Genomic DNA, 20,568 nt, shown 5'->3' on the forward strand with positions numbered 1-20,568 from the left:
GGACTGCTGGCCAAGAGGCAGCTCTGAGGTTCGGGTCCAATGACAAGCCTCTGAAATCAGCCTTCCAACTCACGGTGGAGAGGCAGCAAGAGAAAGTGGGAACAGTAGGCAGAGGTGTGAGAGGCCCTCAACAGGGTGCGTTATGAGGTAGAGAAGTCCATCTTCCTGCTCCCTGATGAAGTGGTGCCAATCTGTGCAGACATGGAGGCTTCCATGTTGCTTGTTACTTACCCAATGAAATCTAATAAACTAGTCAAACATGATTTCCCTTTTACAACTCATGTTGACTCTGCCTGATTGCATTGATATTTTCTAAGTGCCCTGCTATAACCTGCTGAATAATAGATTCCAGCAATTTCCCTGTGACAGATGTTAAGCTAACTGGCCTGCAATTCCCTGCTTTCTGTCGCCCTCCTATCTTCAAAAGAGGAGTTACATTCTATTTTCCACTCTGATGAATCTAGGGAGTTATACAAAATTAAAACCAATGCAGCCTCTTCATTTCAGACCCTAGGGTGAAGTCCTTCAGGACCTGGGGACTTGTCAGCTTTTAGTTACAATAATTTTCTCAGGATTCTTGGCCTGGTGATTCTAATTGTTTTAAATTCCTCTCTCCCTTTCACTTCTTGATGCATTTATTTCTGGGATGTTATTTGCATCCCCTAAGGTGAAGACAGATGCAAAGTATCTGCTCAATTCATCCTTATTTTTCATTATTAATTCCCCAGACTCATTCTGTAGAGGATCAACATTCACTTTACTTACTTTTTCACTTTTTAAAGACCGATAGAAACTCTTACTCTCTTACTGTTCTAGTTAATTATTTTTATTCATTGATGGGATGTGGGCTTCGCTGGCTGGGCCAGCATTTATTGCCCATCCCTAGTTGCCCCTTGAGAAGGTGGTGGTGAGCTGCCTTCTTGAACCGCTGCAGTCCATGTGGTGTAGGTACACCCACAGTGCTGTTAGGGAGGGAGTTCCGGGATTTTGACAGTGAAGGAATGGCGATATATTTCCAAGTTAGGATGGTGAGCGGCTTGGAGGGGACCTTGCAGCTGGTATCACAGTATCACAAAATCTTTATAATGCAGAAGGAGGCCATTCGGCAAATCTGCACTGATTCTCTGAAAGAACATTCCACCTAGTCCCACTCCCCTGCCTTAACCCCGTAACCTTACACATTCTCTCTTTTCAGGTAGCAATCCAATTCTCTTTCGAATACCTCGATCGAGTCTGCCTCCACCACCCTCCCAGCAAGTTTGTTCCAGACTCCAACCACCCAAAATGGGTGAAAAATGTTTTCCTCGCATCACATTCACTCCCTTTACCAATTACTTTGAATCTGTGCCCTCTAGTTCTTGATGTTCTCTTGAGTGGGAACAGTTTCTCACTATTTACCCTGTGCATACCCCTCAGGATCTTGAATACCTCCATCAAGTCTCCTCTCAGCCTTTTTTTCTCCAAGGAAAACAGTTCCAACCTCTCCAATCTATCCTCATAGCTAGAGTTCTTCATCCCGGGAAATATTCTTGTGAATCTCCTCTGTACTCTCTCCAATGCCTTCACATCCTTCCACAAGTATGGTGCCCAGAACTGGGCACAGTTCTCCAGATGAGACCTAACAAGTGTCTTATAGACATTCAACATGACCCCCTTACTCTTGTATTCAATGCCCTATCAATAAAACCTCAGTTACTATATGCTTGACTAACTGCTCTCTCAACATGCCCTGCCATCTTCAATGACCTATGTACGTATACACCAAGGTCCCTCTGTTCCTGCATCTCCTTTAGAGTTTCTCTCTTTATTTTATACTGTCTCTCCATATTCTTTCAGCCAAAACGAATCACCTCACACTTCTCTGCATTGAACTTCAGCTGCCACTTGTCTGCCCAATTCACCAACATGTCTATGTCCTTTTGAGGTGCAAGACTATTCTCATCACAATTGGCAACGTTTCCAATCTCCGTATCATCAGCAAATTTTGAAATCATGCCCTGAATACCACAGTCTAGGTGATTGATATATATCAGGGGGAGCAAGGGTCCCAACATTAGGGAACTCTACTACAAACCTTCCTCCATTCTGAAAAATATTCTTTAGCCTCTACTCTCTGTTTCCTGTCACTCAGTCAATTTCTTATCCAAGTGCCTACTTTCCCTTTTATTCCCTGAGCTAGAATATTGCTCACAAGTCTGTTGAGTGGCACTGCATCAAATGTCTTTTGAAAAGCCATATACACCACATCAACAGTTTTTCCTTTATCAACCTTCTCTGTTACCTCCTCAAAAAACTCCAGCAAGCTCGTTAAACATGATTTTCCCTTAATGAACCCTTTCTCACCACAGCCTGAGTAGCATCTTTTTCCTTTGTAAAGATTCATTTGTAAGTGCTCATTTAATAACTCTGATAGTTCCCCTGCCTCCAAATGCAAGTCCCCTTTTTGTCTTTAGCCGGCCCGACTGTTTCTTTTACCACTCTTTTATTATTTGCATGCTTATAGAAGGCCTTAGGATTCCCTTTTATGTTCACTGCCAGCCTCTTTTCATGCTCTCTCCTTGCTTTTCATATTAGTTTCTTCACTTCCCCTCTGGTCCTTCTATATTCAGCCCGATTCTCCATTGTATTTTCTACCTGACATCTGTCATACGCAGACTTCTTCCTTTTCATCTTCACCTCTATCTCTCACGTCAGCCAGAGCACTCTGGATTTATTTGTCCTATATTTCCCCTTCAAGGGAATATATAAAGAACAAAGAAAAAAGAAAAGTACAGCACAGGAACAGGCCCTTAGGACCTCCAAGCCTGCGCCGATCATATCGCCCGTCAACTAAAACATTTTGCACTTCTGAGGTCCGTATCCCTCTATTCCCATCCTATTCATGCATTTGTCAAGCTGCCTCTTAAACACACTATCGTACCTGCTTCCACCACCTCCTCTGGCAGCGAATTCCAGACACTCAATACCCTCTGCGTAAAAAACTTGCCCCGCACATCTCCTCTATAGTTTTCTCCTCTCACCTTAAATCTATGTCCCCTAGTAATTGACTCTTCCACCCTGGGAAAAAGCTTCTGACTATCTATACCTTGACATTGCCTGCAATACTTTTTCTTTGAAGGTGGCCCATTGTTCAGCCACCATCTTTTCTGCCAAAATTTGATCCCAACTCACTTGACTCAGATGCATTCTCATCCCAATGAAGCTGGCTTTCCCCCAGTTAATTATCCCCGCTCTGGATTGTTCCTTGTCCTTTTCCGTGGCCAACCTGAACCTTATGATACAAAGGTCACTGTCCCCCAGAGGCTCTCCCACTGATATTTGATCCACTCAGGCCAACTCATTCCCCAGAACCAGGTCCAACAGTGCCGGCCCTCTTGTTGTCACGAAAGGTGCTGAACATTGTGCAATCATCAGTGAACATCCCCTTATGATGAAGGGAAGGTCATTGATGAGGCAGCAGGAGGTGGTTGGGTTGAGGACACGACCCTAATGAACTCTGGCAGTGATGTTCCGGAGCTGAGATGATTAATCTCCAATGACCACAACCATCCTTTGTGCGAGGTATGGCTGTTATGACCGATGCAGTTGGTAAAGCGGAGTTATTTAAAAATCCCAGAGGGAAACTTTAAACAACTGTCATAAGCTATAATTTTAAGTGTTATGTTTGATATGCGACTCTAAATTCAGGAATCAGACCACCAGTTTGAGGTTTTACATTAAACAAACTGAAACATTTTATTAATTTACACAGGTTAAAATATATATACACATGGCTATAAATTACTACTGTCATAACTTTTAACAAATTCCCAAACTAATCTCCATTAAGGCAACAGCAACCCATAGACTTAACCAAACACCAGGCAAAGCATTTTCACCTTATGAATTCAAAATGAGGTTCTTTAACTTTGGTTGCTGTTGAGCCAGTTGGAGGGTTACAGCTGCTTTTTGATCTTACATTGCCTCTGCCCTGCACACCCGAAAACTGCTAAAGTTATACCTACCACCATTGATTTAATTCAAATTTTCATTGTCTCACCAGCCTCTTTGAACTTCACTTTTTAACAATGAAACCCCTTTCATAGTACCAATTTTACACTATTACATTATCAGATGCATGCATTAACATAACAAAAAATATGCACAAGTCCTTGGTATCAACAGAAAACACTCTAGTTCAGTGTCAAGGTTTTTTAAAATGTCCCAATTTCCTTTAAGCTTCAAACTCTTGCTAATGTATCTGCAAAGAGATTTTCTTTTCCAGCAATATGTATAATGGGTAGATTAAATGGTTGTAATATTAGACTCCATCCGAAAAGCCTTGCACTTTTGTCTCAAAATTTGTCCAAAAACGTCAAAGGATTATGGTCTGTATAAACAATGGTTTCTGATAGAACCATAGAACACTACAGTACAGAAAACAGGCCATTCAGCCCTTCTAGTCTGTGCCGAAATATTATTCCGCTAATCCCATTGACCTGCACCCAGTCCACAACCCTCCAGACCTCTCCCATCCATGTATCTATCCAATTTATTCTTAAAACTTAAGACTGAGCCCGCATTTACCACGTCAGATGGCAGCTCGTTCCACACTCTCACCACTCTGAGTGAAGAAGTTCCCCCTAATGTTCCCCCTAAACCTTTCCCCTTTCACCCTAGAGCCATGTCCTTTCGTGTTTATCTCTCCTAATCTAAGTGGAAAGAGCCTACTCGCATTTACTCTGTCTATACCCCTCATAATTTTGTAAACTTCTATCAAATCTCCCCTCATTCTTCTACGCTCCAAGGAATAAAGTCCTAACCTGTTTAATCTTTCCCTGTAACTCAACTCCTTAAGAGCCGGCAACATCCTAGTAAATCTTCTCAGCACTCTGATGAATTGTTCGCAACATAAATTTCAAAATGCTGCAATGCTAATACCAAGCCTTTTTGGTCTCTTTTTCAATTGTTGAATATCTTCTCTGTTGTACATTCAGCTTCCGTGAAAAATACCTTATCGGTTTCTCAATTTCAGTGTCATCTTCTTATAACAGTACAGCCCCAATGCCTATATCGCTTGCATCAATGGCCAACTTGAATTGTTGGCATAATTGGGTCCTGCCAACACTGGTGTTGGAGTTAATACACTTTTCAAACTATTGAATGATTTCTGACACTCCAGTGTCCATTGAAACTTTTTGTTCTTTTAAAAAGTTCAGGAGCAACCACTTGGCTAAAATTTGGAACAAAATTCCGGTAAAACCCACTTATGCCCAGAAATCTCAAAACATCTCGTTGTGTTGTAGGCACTGGGAAATCCACGATAGTCTTGACTTTTGCATCTCTCGGAGCCACATTACCATGTCCAATGGTGTGGCCTAGATACGTAACTTGCGCTTTTGCAAATTCACTTTTAGCCAAGCTCATCACCAAATTAGCTTCTTGTAGTCGAGTAAATAATTCTTCCAGATGCTGTAAATGCTCCTCCCACATCTGACTGAAAACGATTAGATCATCAATATAAACAGCACAATTGCTCAGACCCACAATTACTTTGTTTGTCAGTCTTTGAAATGTTGCAGGTGCATTATTCATACCAAATGGCATGACTTTAAACTGATATAGTCCACTTGGCACCACAAAAGCTGATATCTCCTTTGCCCTCTCTTACAACAGTACCTGATAATATCTGTTTAGGATGTTAACCTTTGTGATAAATTTCGATTGTCCCACTTTCTCAATGATATCTTCCAACCATGGTATAGGATATGAATCCACTTTTTTCACTACATTCACCTTTCGAAAGTCCACACACAGTCTTTGTGTTCCATCTGGTTTCGGTACCAGTACAACAGGCAAACTCCAGTTACTGCAACTAGACTCAATGATATCATTTTGAGGTGTGAAATCAATTTATTTTTGTACATGTGATAACTTTGATGGATTTAACCTATAAGGCTGTTGCATCACTGAAGATGATATTTCTGTACATACATCATGTATAGCTAAAGTTGTGTCTTTCCCAACTTATTTCCACAAATAGGTTTGTGTGACTGCAATAGGTTTTCCAAATCACTTTGACACTTGTTTCTCAATATTACATTTAAATTTTCAAGTACCCCCTCATTATCCAGTTTGATTGGAGGAAAATCAATTTCAGAATCCTGCACTTCTACCCCTTTCTCAACATCCACCATCACTAACACCTCTTTTTGTTCCCCTTCCCTGTCAAAGTACTTTTTAAGCATATTTACACGATACACCCTCTGCTTCTTTCTTCTATCTTGAGTATTTATTAAATAATTTACTTCACTCAATTTCTTTTCAATCCTGTCAGGCCTACTAAATATTGCATTTAAGGAATCCCCTAGTGCTGGTTACAAAAGGAGTACTTTCTCCCCAGAAACAAAACCGCAAATTTTAGCTTTCTTATCTGCTTTCGCTTTCATCACTTGCTGTGATATCTTTAAATGCTACTGAGCCAACTCACATGCCCTGTTCAATCTTTCCCCGAAATTTGGTACGTAATCCAGGAGAGTAGTTTCTGAATTTTGACCCATCAATTTCAGTGGTCCCCTTACCTCATGACCATAAACTAGTTCAAAAGGGCTAAAACCAGTCAATGCATTAGGAACAGCCCTTATAGCAAATAACAAAAATGGAATTCCTGTTTCCCAATCCTGTGCATAATCCTGAAAGCATGCTCTTATCATAGTTTTTAAAGTTTGATGCCACCTTTCCAAAGGCCCTTGTGACTCCGGATGATAAGCTGTTGACTTAAACTGTTTTCTTCCCAAACTGTTGATTCCTTCCATGAACAGCTTGGCCCCTGATTTGATTGTATTTCCTTAGGTAAACCATATAGTGTGAAAATTTAATTAACTCCTCCACAGTCTTCTTGTTGTAATATTTCTGAAAGGTATCGCTTCAGGAAACCTGGTAGACACATCCATTATTGTAAATAAATACTGATTTCCACTTTTAGTCTTAGGAAGGGGTCCTATACCATCAATCATGAACCTGGTAAAAGGTTCTCCAAATGCTGGTATTGGGATTAAAGGCACCGGATTAATCACTGCTTGTGATTTTCCTGTTATGTGACATATATGACAGGTTCTACAGGATTTCACTCCATCCCTCTGTAATCCTGGCCAAAAAAAACCTCTGCATCTTTTCCTGTGTTTTCCTAATTCCTAAATGTCCCCCCGTTGGAATTTCATGAGCAATCCTCAGAATCTCGTTTCTATACCTTGTCTCCAGGGAGCAGACTCGGAGGGAGGAGCACCGGAGCGGCGAGTATAAATCTAGCTTACCTCAAGGATTGGCAGCCTTGTCTCCAGGGAGCAGATTCGGAGGGAGGAGCACTGGAGCAGTGACCTCGGGGCACAGAGTAACGGAAGCCAAAACTGAAAAAAACGACATCACAGGAAAGCTGTGACCTGAATGGTTGGTAGGAAATCTGCACCAAATTTGAAAAAAAAACTCTGCAAAGCTAATTAATAAATTAATTATCTAAGTCGAGATGGCTGGGCAGGTGATGTGCTGTAGCTGTATGATGTGGGAGCTGGCAGATCCCATTGTGACCACATCTGCAGCAAGTGTTGTTTGCTGGAGGAACTCCGGCTCAGAATTGATGAGCTGGAGTCTGAGCCTGGACACTGCGGGACATCCGGGAGGGGGAGAGTTACCTGGACACTTTGTTTCAGGAGGCGGTCACACCCAGTAGATTAAGTACCTCAAGTTCGGTCGGTGGTCAGGGTCAGCAGGGTGTGACTGCAAGTGAGGCAGGTAGAGGGATCCTGTGTTCAAGAACAGAGGAGCCTCAGCTCTTGACCTTGTCCAACAGGTACGAGGTACTTGCTCCCTGTGTGGATGAGGAACAGGGCTGTAGGGAGGATGAGCCAGCTGACCACGGCACCGTGGCACAGGAGGCCATTCAAGAGGGGGGAGCAAAAAGACAAGTGGTAGTTGTAGGGGATTCTATAATTAGGGGAATTGACAGCATCCTTTGTAAGCAGGATCAAGAGTCCCGCATGGTATGTTGCCTGCCCGGATCCAGGATGAGGGACTTCTTTGACCGGCTTGAAAGGATATTGGAGAGGGAGGGGGAGGATCCAGTTGTTGTGTTCCATGTTGGGACAAATAACATAGGTAAGACTAGGAAAGAGGACCTGTTTAGGGATTAACAGGAACTAGCATCTAAATTAAAGAACAGGTCCTCAAGGGTTATAATCTCCGGATTACTACCCGAGCCACGTGTAAATTGGCATAGGGAAGTGAGAATAAGGGAAGTAAACATGTGGCTAAAGGAGTGGTGCGGGAAAGAGGGGTTCCATTTCGTGGGGCACTGGCATCAGTATTGGAACAGGAGGGATCTGTACCGGTGGGACGGTCTCCACCTGAACCGATCTGGGACCAATGTTCTAGCAAAAAGGGTAAATAGGGTGGTCAACAGGACTTTAAACTAGAAAGTGGGGGTGAGGGAAGTGTAAAATTCCAAGAAGTATGACTAATGGGAAACAAAGCAGCAGGTTAGCATGTGGGGGGGTGGATTCAACTTCATGGAAAATTATGAAAAAACTGAAAAGAAAGGAGAGCCCAGGAGAGGCTATTAAAGTCTCCAGAACACAAAATAGGACAGAGTGTTTGGAAAGGGCTATGAATCTAACTTCAAGCACATCAGATAAAAGGACGACAATGAGAAAGGGACAGGAAATACAGGACTGAAGGTGTTGTATCTGAATGCATGCAGTATACGAAATAAGGTAAATGAGCTTGTGGCGCAGATTGAAATTGGCAGGTATGATGTGGTGGGCATCACGGAGACATGGCTGCAAGGGGATCAGGACTGGGAGCTAAATATCCAAGGATATACATCCTATCGAAAAGATAGGCAGGTTGGCAGAGGGGATGGGGTTGCTTTGTTAGTAAGAAATGAAATTAAATCGATAGCAAGAAATGACTTAGGGTCAGATGATGTAGAATCTGTGTGGGTAGAGTTGAGGAACCGCAAAGGTAAAAAAACCATAATGGGAGTTATGTACAGGCCTCCGAACAGTAGTCAGGATGTAGGGCACAAGATACACCAGAAGATAGAAAAGGCGTGTAAGAAAGGCAAGGTTACAGTGATCATGGTGGATTTCATTATGCAGGTAGACTGGGAAAACCAGGTTGGTAGTGGATCCCAAGAAAAGGAATTTGTGGAATGTCTACGAGATGGCTTTTTGGAGCAGCTTGTAGTGGAGCCCACTAGGGAACAGGCAATTCTAGATTTAGTGATGTGTAATGAGGCAGATTTGATAAGGGAGCTTAAGGTGAAGGAACCCTTAGGAGGAAGTGAGCATAATATGATAGAATTTACCCTGCAATTTGAGAGGAAAAAGCTGGAATCAGATGTAATGGTATTACAGTTGAATAAAGGCAACTACAGAGGCATGAGTGAGGAGCTGGCCAGAATTGACTGGAAGATGAGCCTAGCAGGAAAGACAGTGGAACAGCAATGGCAGGAGTTTCTGGGAGTAATTTGGGAGACACAGCAAAAATTCAACCTGAGGAAGAAGAAGCATATTAAAGGGAGGATGAGGCAACCATGGCTGACAAGGGAAGTCAGGGACAGCAGAAAAGCTAAAGGGAAAGCATACAATGCGGCGAAGAGCAGTGGAAACCAGGGGATTGGGAAGCCGACAAAGACCAACAGAGGACAACTAAACAAGAAATAAGGAGGGAGAAGATTAAATATGAGGGTAAACTAGCCAGTAATGTAAAAGAAGATTGCAAGAGTTTTTTAGATATATAAAGGGTAAGAGAGAGGCAAAAGTGGACATTGGGCCACTGGTAAATGACGCTGGAGAAGTACTAGTGGGGAACAAAGAAATGGAGGAGGAAATTAATAGGTACTTTGCATCAGTTTTCACGGTGGAAGACACAAGTAACATCCCCAAAGTTCAAGAGAGTCGGGGGGCAGAGATGAATATGGTGGCCATTACCAAGGAGAAGGTGCTAGGAAAACTGAAAGGTCTGAAGGTGGATAAATCACCTGGACCAAATGGATTACACCCTAGAGTTCTGAAGGAGATAGCTGAAGAGATAATGGAGGCATTACTGGTGATCTTTCAGGAATCACTGGAGTCAGGGAGGGTCCCAGAGGACTGGAAAATCGCTAATGTAACCCTCCTGTTTAAGAAGGGAGTGAGGCAAAAGACGGGAAATTATAGGCCGATTAGCCTGACCTCGGTCGTTGGTAAGATTTTAGAGTCCATTATTAAGGATGAGATTTCAGAATACTTGGAAGTGCATGGTAAAATCGGGCAAAGTCAGCATGGTTTCATCAAGGGGAGGTTATGCCAGACAAATCTGTTAGAATTCTTTGAGGAGGTAATGAGAAGGTTAGATAAAGGAGAGCCAATGGATGTTATCTACTTGGACTTCCAGAAGGCCTTTAACAAGGTGCCGCACAGGAGGCTGCACAGTAAGATAAGAGCCCATGGTGTTAGAGGCAAGGTACTAGCATGGATAGAAGATTGGCTGTCTGGCAGGAGGCAGAGAGTAGGGATAAGGGGGTCCTTCTCAGGATGGTGGCCGGTGACTAGTGGAGTTCTGCAGGGGTCAGTGTTGGGACCACAGTTTTTCACTTTATACATTAATGATCTAGATGAAGGAACTGAGGGCATCCTGGCTAAGTTTGCAGATGACACAAAGATAGGTGGAGGGACAGGTAGTATTGAGGAGGCAGGGAGGCTGCAAAAGGATTTGGACAGTTTAGGAGAATGGGCAAAGAAGTGGCAGATGGAATACAATGTGGGGAAGTGTGAGGTCATGCACTTTGGTAGGAAGTATAGAGGCATAGACTATTTTCTAAATGGAGAGAGAATTCAGAAATCTGGAGTGCAAAGGGACTTAGGAGTCCTCGTCCAGGATTCTCTTAAGGTTAATTTGCACGTTGAGTCGGCAGTTTGGAAGGTAAATGCAATGTTGGCATTTATTTTGAGAGGACCAGAATATAAAAGCAGGGACGTGCTGCTGAGGCTTTATAAGGCTCTGGTCAGACCACATTTAGAATATTGTGAGCAATTTTGGGCCCCATATCTCAGGAAGGATGTGCTGGCCCTGGAGATGGTCAAGAGGAGGTTCACGAGAATGATCCCAGGAATGAAATGCTTAACATGTGAGGAATGTTTGAGGACTCTGGGTCTATACTCGATGGAGTTTAGAAGGATGAGGGGGGATCTGATTGAAACTTACAGAATACTGAAAGGCCTGGATGGAGTGGACGTGGGGAAGATGTTTCCATTAGTAGGAGAGACTAGGACCCAAGGGCACAGCCTCAGAGTAAAGGGAAGACCTTTTAGAACAGAGAAGAGGATAAACTTCTTCAGCCAGAGAGTGGTGAATCTATGGAATTCAGTGCCACAGAAGGCTTGGAGGCCAGGTCATTGAGTGTATTTAAGACCGAGATAGATAGGTTCTTGATTGGTAAGGGGATCAAAGGTTCCGGGGAGAAGGCAGGAGAATGGGGTTGAGAAACCTATTAGCCATGATTGAATGGTGGAGCAGACTCGATAGGCCGATTGGCCTAATTTCTGGTCCAATGTCTTATTCCCTAATGGGATAACAATCTGATGCACCTCCCTCCAGCTTTCATTTGCTGAGACATGATCCAGCCGCCATTTTCTCATTAATACATTCCCTCTTTAAAATGGACTCTAGAATTTTCCCCACTACCGACGTCAGGCTGACTGGTCTATAATTCCCTGTTTTCTCTCTGCCTCCCTTTTTAAATAGTGGGGTTACATTAGCTACCCTCCAATCTGTAGGAACTGTTCCAGAGCCTATAGAATCTCGGAAGATGACCACCAATGCATCCACTATTTCTAGGGCCACTTCCTTCAGTACCCTGGGATGTAGATTATCAGGCTTCGGGGTTTTATCGGCCTTCAATCCCATCAATTTCCTCAACACCATTTCCCTACTAATACTGATTTCTTTCAGTTCCTCCCTCTCACTAAACCCTATGTTCCCCAACATTTCTGGTATGTTATTAGTGTCCTCCTTTGTGAAGACAGAACCAAAGTATGTATTTAATTGGTCAGCCATTTCTTTGTTCCCCATTATAAATTCCCCTGTTTCTGACTGCAAGGGACCTTCATTTGTCTTCACCAATCTTTTTCTCTTCACATACCTATAGAAACTTTTACAGTCAGTTTTTATGTTTCCCGCAAGCTTACTCTCGTACTCTATTTTCCCCTTCTTAATCAATCCCTTGGTCCTCCTTTGTTGAATTCCAAACTGCTCCCAATCCTCAGGTCTGTTGTTTTTTCTGTCCAATTTGTATTCCTCTTCCTTGGATCTAATACCATCTCTAATTTCCCTTGTAAGCCATGGTTTGGCCACCTTTCCTGTTTTACTTTTGCGCCAGACTGGAATAAACAATTGTTGCAGTGCACCCATGTGCTCTTTGAATGTTTACCATTGCCTATCCACCATCATCCCTTTAAGTAACGTTTCCCAATTCATCATAGCCAACTTGTGCCTCATATCATCGTAGTTTCCTTTATTAAGATTCAGGACCCATGTCTCGGAATCAGCTACGTCACTCTCCATCTTGATGAAGAATTCTATCATATTATGGTCGCTCATTCCCAAGGGGCCTCACACAACTAGATTGCCAATTATTCCTTTCTCATTACACAATACCCAGTCAAGGATGGCCTGTTCTCTCGTTGGTTCCTCAATGTATTGGTCCAGAAAAACATCCCGTATACACTCCAGGAATTCCTCCTCTACGGTATTGTTACTAATTTGATTTGCCCAATCTATATGCAGATTAAAGTCACCCATAATTACAGATGTTCCTTTATCACTTGCATCTCTAATTTCCTGTTTAATGCCATTCCCAACATCACCACGACAGTTTGGGGGTCTATATACAACCCCCAATAACGTTTTTTGCCCCTTAGTGTTTCTCAGCTCTACCCATACAGATTCCACATCGTAGGAGCTAATATCTTTCCTCACTATTATGTTAATTTCCTCTTTAACCAGCAATGCAACTCCACCGCCTTTTCCTTTTTGTCTGTCCTTCCTAAATACTGAATACCCCTGGATGTTGAATTCCCATCCCTGGTCACCCTGCAGCCATGTCTCCGTAATCCCGACTATATCATAGCTGTTTAAATCTATTTGCGCGGTTAATTCATCCACTTTATTGCGAATGCTCCTCACACTAAGACACAAAGCCTTAAGGCTTGTCTTTTTAACATTACTTGTCCCGTTCCCACTATTTTTCACTGAGGCCCTGTTTGATTCTTGCCCTTGATTTCTCTGACTATCACTTTTCTTATTCCGCTTTCTGTCTTTTGTTCTTGTCCGAGATTCCCCCTCCTCTGACTCCTTGCATAGGTTCCCATCCCCCTGCCATTTTAGTTTAAACCCTCCCCAACCACTCTAGCAAATATTCCCCCCAGGACATCAGTCCCGGTCCTGCCCAGGTGTAACCCATCCAGTTTGTACTGGCCCCACCTCCCCCAGAACCGGTCCCAATGTCCCAGGAATCTGAAACCCTCCCCCTCACACCATCTCTTCAGCCACGTATTCATCCAATACATCCTGTTATTTCCACTCTGACTATCACATGGCACTGGTAGTAATCCTGAGATCACTACCTTTGAGATCCTAAGTCCCAATATTCTGCTTTTAGGACCTCATCCGTTTTTTTACCTATGTGGTTAGTACCAATATGCACCACGACCACTGGCTGTTCACCCTCCCCCTTCAGAATGTCCTGTAGCCGCTCTGAGACATCCTTGACCCTAGCACCAGGGAGGCAACATACCACCTGGAGTCTCGTTTACAGCCACAGATACGCCTATCTATTCCCCTTACAGTTGAATCCCCGATAACTATTACATTCCCACACTTTTTACTCCTCCCCTGTGCAGCAGAGCTAACCACAGTGCAGTGAATTTGGCTGTTGCTGCTTTCTCCTGACAGGCCATTCCCCCCAACAGTATCCAAAGCGGTATATCTGTTTTGCAGGGGAATAGGGAGATTCCTGCACTGTCTGCCTAGTCCTCTTGCCTTGCCTGGTGGTCACCCATTCCCTTCCTGCCTGTAGACTCTTAGACTGCAGTGTGACCACCTCTCTATACGTGCTATCCACGATACTCTCCACCTCGCGGATTCTCCACAGTGTCCCCAGCCGCCGCTCCAGCTCCAAAACCCGGACTTCCAGGAGCTGCAGCTGGAGACACTTCACACAAATATGCTGACCCCGGGCACTGGAAATGTTCCCGGCTTCCCACATAGAGCTCGAGGAGCGCACCACGGCTTTGAGCTCTCCTGTCATGACTTACCTCTTTAAATTAAATTAAACCTTTTGGAAGATACTTAATATCAATTACTCTCGGGCCCTTCCTCCCTGCTCCTCATTGTTACAGAATATAGCCCCTACAAACGATGAACCACAAAATAAGACCTTAAAAACCATAAGCAATAAAAGTAATAAATGCTTACCCGGCCATACTCACGGTACTCAAAGGATCACCTCGTTCCCTCCTCACCGAACTCCCTCAGTCACCCCGTTCTCCCAGCTTCTCTTCAACTCTCGACTCCTCTTACACTCTTCTTCAACTCCTGACTCCTCTCGCGCTTTTCTTCAACTCCCAGCTCCCCTTGTGATTCTTTTCAACTCCCGACTCCTCTCGCACTCCTCTTCAACTCCCAACTCCTCTTGCACTTCTCTTCAACTCTTGACTTCTCTCGCGCTTCTCTTCAACTCCTGACTCCTCTTGTGCTCCTTTTCAACTCCTGGCTCCTCTCACGCTCCTTTTCAACTCGCGACTCCTCCAGGCGTTGCTGACTGCCTGTACCATAGTCCTCCTCTCACACTCTCCTTATCATCAGCTATCTCTGCTGCTTGTCTCACATAATCAACCCTCCACTACTGAAGGGATTAAATCTTTAAATTCTTCAAGAAGAATTGCTTCCCTAAGAGCTGCATAGGCTGTCTCTATTTTTAACGCCATATTCACTGGTCAAAACTATTTTGTTTTACTCTTTCAAACTCAAAATCAGTTTGCCCAGGCTGTTTTCTCATATTCCTAAATTTCTGCCTGTGTGCTTTAGTAACCAACTCATATGCACTCAAAATAGCTTTTTCACCACACCGACATTTCTTCTGAAAGCAAAACATATAGCTCAAGCCCCCTACCTAACAACTTAGACTGTAATAATAATGTCCAGTTTTCCTGTAGCCATTTCATCTGTTTAGCTAGCTTCTCAAATGAAATTTAGAATGCTTCAATATCTGTTTCCTCAAACTTTGGGAGAGCTTGTACGAATTTAAACATATCTCCACTGGGTTCTACTCTGGAGACGATTCCTTCCTCACCTACTGACATCTCTTTTCTAACTGCCACCATTTGCAGTTGGAATTCTCTCTCTCTTTTTTTTGTCTTTCCTCCTTCTCTTTCTTCACAATTTCTAATTTCCTTTTAAAAGCCATTTATCTGTATTTTGCTTCAAATTCAAGTTTTTTCAGTTCCTTTGCTTGTTCAAATTCAAGCGTCTTCATTTGTAACTGAAGTCCCACTACCTCCAGCTGTGACTCACTAGTGTCAGGTTTTCCTTCCAACTGTAGATGAGGTGCTATACTTTTAACTTTTTCTGATTTCCTTACTTCCGCCGGTAACCCCAATTACAATTGTAATTTAAGTTACCTCTGTTAACTTACTTTTGGTTATTCCCTCCAACCCAATCAGAGTTATCTCTTCTACTCCCAGACAAGTGTTAGTAATTGCCAAAGCCTCTTGCAGTCTCACCACTTCTAAAATACTTCGCCAAATCTTGATTTCAAAGTGCCTCTCATATTCATAAGCTTAAGATTCACCAATTCCTATCCAATCGAGGAATTAGAAATGTAATTTATCCCAGCACTGCCCCCAATTGTTATGACTGATGCAGTTGGTCAAGCTGAGTTATTTAAAAACTCCAGAGGGAAACTTTAAACAACTGTCATAACCTATAATTTTAAGTGTAATGTTTGAGATGTGACTCTAAATTCAGGAATCACACCACCAGTTTTTGAGGTTTTACATTAAACGAACTGAAACATTTTATTAATTTACACAGGTTAAAAATATATATACACATGGCTACAAATTACGACTATCATAACTTTTAACAAATTCCCAAACTAATCTCCATTAAGGCAACAGCAACCCATAGACTTAACCAAACACCAGGCAAAGCATTTTCACCTTACAGATTCAATGTGAGGTTCTTTTCACTGTGGAGCCAGTTGGAGGCTCACAGCTGCATTTTGATCTCACATTGCCTCTGCCCCGTACACCCGAAAACTACTGAAGTTATATTTACTACCACTGATTGAATTCAAATTCTCATTGTCTCACCAGCCTCTTTAAACTTCACCTTTTAACAATGAAACTCCTTTCACAGTACCAATTTTATTTGTAATATAAACATATTGTTTGGTAGCTGCTAGACAGATGTCAAGTTTTCACCCCACTTCTTGAATGCTCTATTCAAAAAATGCAAATCCACACTATCTATCTCTTACATCACAAAACTAGTACATATCAAAGCACCCAGACTAGCTGGCTTTAATCCAATTAAGACTCACCTGCAAACTAAACCTCTATTTTAAAATAAAAACATTTCCAAAATATTATATACATGATTAGCTTCATGACAATGACTCTAACCAGCAGAGTACCCACCCTCTGCCTGATTCCCACTGACTCCAGTTTTGCTGGGGCTCCTTGATGCCACACTCAGTCAAATGCTGCCTTAATGTCAAGGGCAGTCACTCTCACCTCACCTCGGGAGTTCAGCCCCTTTGTCCATGTTTGAACCAAGGCTGTAATGAGGTCAGGAGCTTAGTGACCCTAGCAGAACCCAAACCAAGTGTCAGCGAGCAGGTTATTGCTGAATAAGTGCCACTTGATAGCATTCTGATGACTCCTCCATCACTTTACTGATGATTGAGAGTAGACTGATGGTGTTCAACACGGAGGAGCACTGATTCTTCAGCTGAGTGGTGGGAGGGTGGTGCTTTGTAGTAATTAGCAGGGGGTTTCCTTGTCTATGTTCGACCTGATGCTATGAGACTTCACGGGGGCTGGAGTCGATGTTGAGGACACCCAGGGCAACTCCCTCCCGACTGTATACCACTGTGCTGCCACCCCTGCTGGGTCTGTCCTGCCGGTGGGACAGGACATTCCCGGAGATGGTGATGGTGGTGTCTGGGTATGATTCCGTGAGGATGACTATGTCAGGCTGTTGCTTGACTAGTCTGTGAGACAGCTCTCCCAATTTTGGCACAAACCCCCAGATGTTTGTAAGGAGGACTTTGCAGGATCGACAGGGCTGAGATTGCTGTTGTCGTTTCCAGTGCCTAGGCCGATGCCGGGTGGTCTGTCCAGTTTCATTCCTCATTGACTTTTTGGCAGTTTGATATGACTGAGTGGCTTGCTAGGCCATTTTAGAGTCAACCACATTGCTGTGGGTCTGGAGTCACATGTAGGCCAGACCAGGTAAGGACGGCAGATTTCTTTCCCTAATGGGCATTAGTGGAACAGGTGGGTTTTTACAACAATCGGCAATGGTTTTGTGTTCATCATTAGCATTTTAATTCTAGATTTTTATTGTATTTAATTTCGACCATCTGCCGTGGTGGGATTCAAACCCACCTCCCCAGAGCATTATCCTGGGTCTCTGGAGTACTAACTCTGTGACAATACACTGTGCCACCACTTCCCCTAAAGTCACATTCTCTTGTGCTCTAATTTCTCCCTCATTATTATTTTAGCCTTTCTTTGCTGTTTTTTCATTCTGTCCAGTCTTCCAACCTGCCACTAATCTTCGCAGGTTTGCACACTTTTTCTTTCAATTTGATACTATTTTTAACTTCTGTGGTTAAGCCACAGATGGGTACATCCTTCTCCGTGAGTCTTTCCTACTGCAATGTATCTTTGCTGACCATTATGAAATATCTCCTTAAATGTTTGCTACTGAATCTCTGCTGACTTATCCATTAACCTTATTTTCAAGTTCACTTCAGCCAACTCTATCTTCGTTCCCTTATTTAACTTTAAAATATTAGTCTTAGACCCATTCTTCTTTCCCTCAAAGTGAATGCAAAACTCAGTCATGTCATGATCACTGCTTCCCGGGGACACCTTACCTTGAGGTCATGAACCAATCCTGTCTCATTACACAGTGACAGATCTAGTATAACCTGCTTTCTGGTTGGCTCCATCATGTGCTGCTCTAAGACATTGCCCCAAAAATCCATCCCCATTCCCTATGGATTCGACATCAACTCCTTCCATATACAATTTCCCCTCCAGAATCCCAAAGGAATTCTCTGGGCCCACTCCCTCTCCCTGTGTTACCGTAACCCTGAACAGAAGCGAGATTTTGAGAAGCGGGAACCAGCACTGAGAGAGATTCGAACCGTTCCCATTATTAATGAGCAGGTTTGTTATCAAAGAAGAAAGCTTTTGTTCCCAGTGATCCTTCTGTTTCTTTCTGCTCCTCACATTTGTTCATTTCAGAGACAGGGTTGGGATTTATACAATTCCTTTTGATTATTCACAATGTGATAATTTGTGAGAATAGACTCAGAGCCCGGGGTCCGTCTGTCTCGGGAATTTCACTGTGAACAGTAAATGGGGGGAAATCTCACTTTGAAATTGGCCAATTGCCAGGAATTATTCATAAAGCTTGTGAAGGTTAATTTCTGTTGAATGTCCATTGGGATATTCAATTATTATTGAATATCATTGATATTCCGTGTAAATGGTGAGTATCCCAGCACCAGCTCCTTTGTTATTGAACAGAATCTACACTGAAACTAACATTTCAATATTGGGAAGACAGAGACCATTGTCTGTGATCCCATCACAAACTCTGTTCCCTAATCTCTCTCCATAAGACAGTCCCGCCATCCCTGGAACAAGTCTGGTGAACCTTTGTTGCACTCTCCCCATGGCAATAATGTCCTTCCTTAGGTTAGGGGACCAAAACTGCACACAATACTCCAGGTGCAGTCTAACCAAGCTTCTATACAATTGAAGCAAGACTTCACTACTCCTGTACTCAAATCCTCTTGCAATAAAGACTAATATTCCATTAGTCTTCCTAATTGCCTGCTGCACCGGCACGTTAGCTTTCAGTGACTTATGGACAAGGACACCCAGGTCCCTTTGTACATCTACACTTTCTAATCTCTTACCATTTAGGAAATACTCTGCACATCTGTTTCTCCTACCAAAGTGGATAACCTCACATTTTTCCATATTATACTATGTCTGCCATGTTCTTGCCCACTCACTAAGTCTGTCCAAATCCTCTTGAAGCCGCTTTGCATCTTCCTCAAAATACACATTCCCACCTGGCTTTGTGTAATCCGCAAACTTGGAAATATTACATCTGGTCCCATCACCCAAATCATTGATATATATTGTGAACAGTTGGGGTCCAAGTACTGATCCTTGTGGTACCCCACTAGTCACAGCCTGCCAACCTGAGAATAACCTGTTTATTCTCTGTTTTCTGTCTCTTAACCAATCCTTAACCCATGTCAGTATATTGCCTCCTATCCCATGTGCTCTAACTTTGCTAACCAACCTCCTGTGGGGGACTTTATCAAAAGCCTTCTGAAAATCCAAGTATACTATGTCCACTGACTCCACTTTATCAATTCTGTTTGTAACATCCTCAGATAACTCCAACAGGCTTATCAAACATGATTTCCGATTCATAAATCTATGTTGACTATGCCCAATCATATCATTACTATCCAAGTGTCCACATATAACATCCTTTATAACAGATTCTAGCATTTTCCCTACCACTGATGTAAGGCTAACAGATCTGTAGTCCGTTTCTCTCATACAAACGTACAAATTAAGGGGAGTAGGCCACTCAGCCCCCGGAGCTCGCTTCGCTGTACAATAAGATCATGATTGATCTTATTGTAACCTCCTGCCTACTCCCAATAGCCTTTCACCCCCTTGTTAATCAAGAATCTCTTTAGCTCTGCCTTAAAATATTCAAAGACTCTACTTCCACTACCTTTTGAGGAAGGGAGTTCCAAAGAATCACACCCTCTGAGAAAAAAATTCTCCTCATCTCTGTCTTAAATGGATGATCCCTTATTTGTAAACAGTGACCCTGAGTTCTAGATTCTCTCACAAGAAGAAATATGAACATCCTGGGGGTTACCATTGACCAGGAACTGAACTGGACTAGCTGCATAAATACTGTGGCTACAAGAGCAGGTCAGAGGCCGAGAATCCTGTGGCGAGTAACTCACCTCCTGACTCCCCAAAGCCTGTCTGCCATCTAAAAGGCACAAGTCAGGAGAGTGATGGAATACTTTCCACTTACCTGAATAGGTGCAGCTCTAACAACACTGAAGAAGCTTGACAACATCCAGGACAAAGCAATCCACTTGACTGGCACCACATCCACAAACATTCACTCCCTCCACCACCGACACACAGTGACAGCAATGGTGTGCCATCTACAAGATGCTCCTTAGGCAGCACCTTCCAAACCCATGAC

The sequence above is a fragment of the Cetorhinus maximus genome, chromosome 17 (genome assembly GCF_964194155.1).
Source record: "Cetorhinus maximus chromosome 17, sCetMax3.hap1.1, whole genome shotgun sequence".
Taxonomy (NCBI): Eukaryota; Metazoa; Chordata; class Chondrichthyes; order Lamniformes; family Cetorhinidae; genus Cetorhinus; species Cetorhinus maximus.